At 41.5% G+C, this 1,814-nt stretch overlaps 1 long non-coding RNA gene across 1 annotated transcript in view; it reads left to right on the top strand.

The window, feature by feature from the left end:
- LOC102309376 overlaps positions 1-748 on the top strand; it is a 2,160-nt gene extending 1,412 nt beyond the window's left edge. Inside the window, exons 2-3 of the long non-coding RNA XR_317127.3 lie at positions 561-617; positions 716-748. This is a non-coding gene — a long non-coding RNA (uncharacterized LOC102309376). The remainder of the gene's footprint in view (positions 1-560; positions 618-715) is intronic.
- Positions 749-1,814: the final 1,066 nt, after the last annotated feature.

Genomic DNA, 1,814 nt, shown 5'->3' with positions numbered 1-1,814 from the left:
GAACGCATCATTCAATCAGAGCTCCCTGACCTGCTGTCCATCTACACCAAGCGGTGCAAGTCCAAAGCTCTTCTCACTGTTGAGGTCTGGGAAGCGCTTCTGCTCCCTTAAGGCCAAAACAGAGAGAATGAGGAGGAGCTTCTTCCCCCAGGCTATTCGGGCCCTGAACCAGGTGTTGGGCTGGACTCTCCCACACACATCACATCACTATAAGACTGGACTCTCACACACGTCACCTCACCACACTCACTCTGGATTTTCTTCATGCACACTTCCTATAATTTATAATCTCTTTCTGCTATTTGCACATTTTTACTGTAAATTTCTAAGTTAAATCTGTAAATTTTGTAATAACCTGTAAATTGTAAATACTGTAAAACCACAGTCATTTAATGGTTGGGCGTTGCGCAGCTACAAGCATTTCACCTCATGTCATACTGTGTATGGTTGTGTGTGTGACAAATAAAATTTGAATTTGAATTTGATGCACGAGCAGCTGATTACAGGTCAGAACATTGCTGCTTTTCCCATGTAACTGTTTTCACATCGGTTATATGCAGGTTGTTCTGTGGATTTCTGCTCCTTGCAGTGTTCCTCAGTGGACTGAATGGATCAAGGTACAGTGGTATAAACCAAACTCTGCTGATGTTTCCTCTATTTGCGTGTGCATGCGTCAGATGTTTGCATAGCCTCTGTCTGACACTTTCTATAACAGACCAGCTGTAAAGCAGGAGCTGTCAGCTATTCTCAATGAGCTGTGGAGTTTATGTGTAAATCACATGACAGCTGGGATAGACTACACAATCTCTGTTCAGGTGACAAATCTTTTCTAGTTTAACGCCTGCTATGTCTTGTGCTTGTACAAAGACGTGTTCTGTGTTTGAACTGCCTAGGGTAGAGCAAGCTTTGTAAGTCAGGGCAGTGCTGGATCAAGCCTCACAGCCGCTCTTCTCCAATGTTAATGAGAGCAAACTGAGAAATGTAACCACTTTCTTTAGTGTGTACTTTCAAACATTCAGATCGTGTTTGCAGTCATCACTGTAATAATGGGATTTGTGGGCTCGCAGGTTACATGACAATCCTGGACAACTATGAGCGGTCTACATTAGCAATAATTAACAGTATCAATGAATTTTATGCATCTTTGTTGTTGTGCAGTGACAGAAAAACAAAAAAACTCCCTCTCAGCTTGTTCGTGGCCAAAATGGCCACGTCCTGTTTACGTACACAAAATGCTATCAAATTAGTATATATTAAAACATTTTCCTACTTTCATTGACTTGATTTTTTAAATTAGCACCGGTGCTAGTTATGAAAACCAATATATAATTCAAATTCAGAAATTATACCCTTTGAATACCAGTCAGATTACATATTATTACTACATTTTTGTGGGGGAAATAACAATAAAGTTCACATTTTTTTATGATGAAACATGTTAGGCTTGTCTAAGTACAAACCTTGCTGGAACAATTGAGACCACCTACTGCAACTAGCAAAAGCAAGATGCAAGGCACCAGAGCTCTTTGTGTGATCTCGTGCACGAGGGAGATGACCGGACCAAGCGCTGTTCCTGCCGCTTCCCCAGGCACTCTCGGTCAGCTCCCCTGTAGCACTGCCTTTTATTGTGGTTACATGAATATGCATAGTTTCATTAACATTTGGCATCTTAAACAAGCATATGTGTGAACAAATTTTGGAGAAAAGAGCCAGCAGCTAGTTTTCCTTCAACAACTCGAGGTGCTAACATCCTCTCTAGGTTATCCAAGCTGTATTTGTGCCTATTGTAGTCCAGGATTGCTTCTTGCTTCCAG

The sequence above is a fragment of the Haplochromis burtoni genome, unplaced genomic scaffold, assembly GCF_018398535.1.
Source record: "Haplochromis burtoni strain Fernald_Lab_line unplaced genomic scaffold, NCSU_Asbu1 Contig_375, whole genome shotgun sequence".
NCBI lineage: Eukaryota > Metazoa > Chordata > Actinopteri > Cichliformes > Cichlidae > Haplochromis > Haplochromis burtoni.
This window is presented reverse-complemented; position numbering and strand designations above follow the sequence as displayed.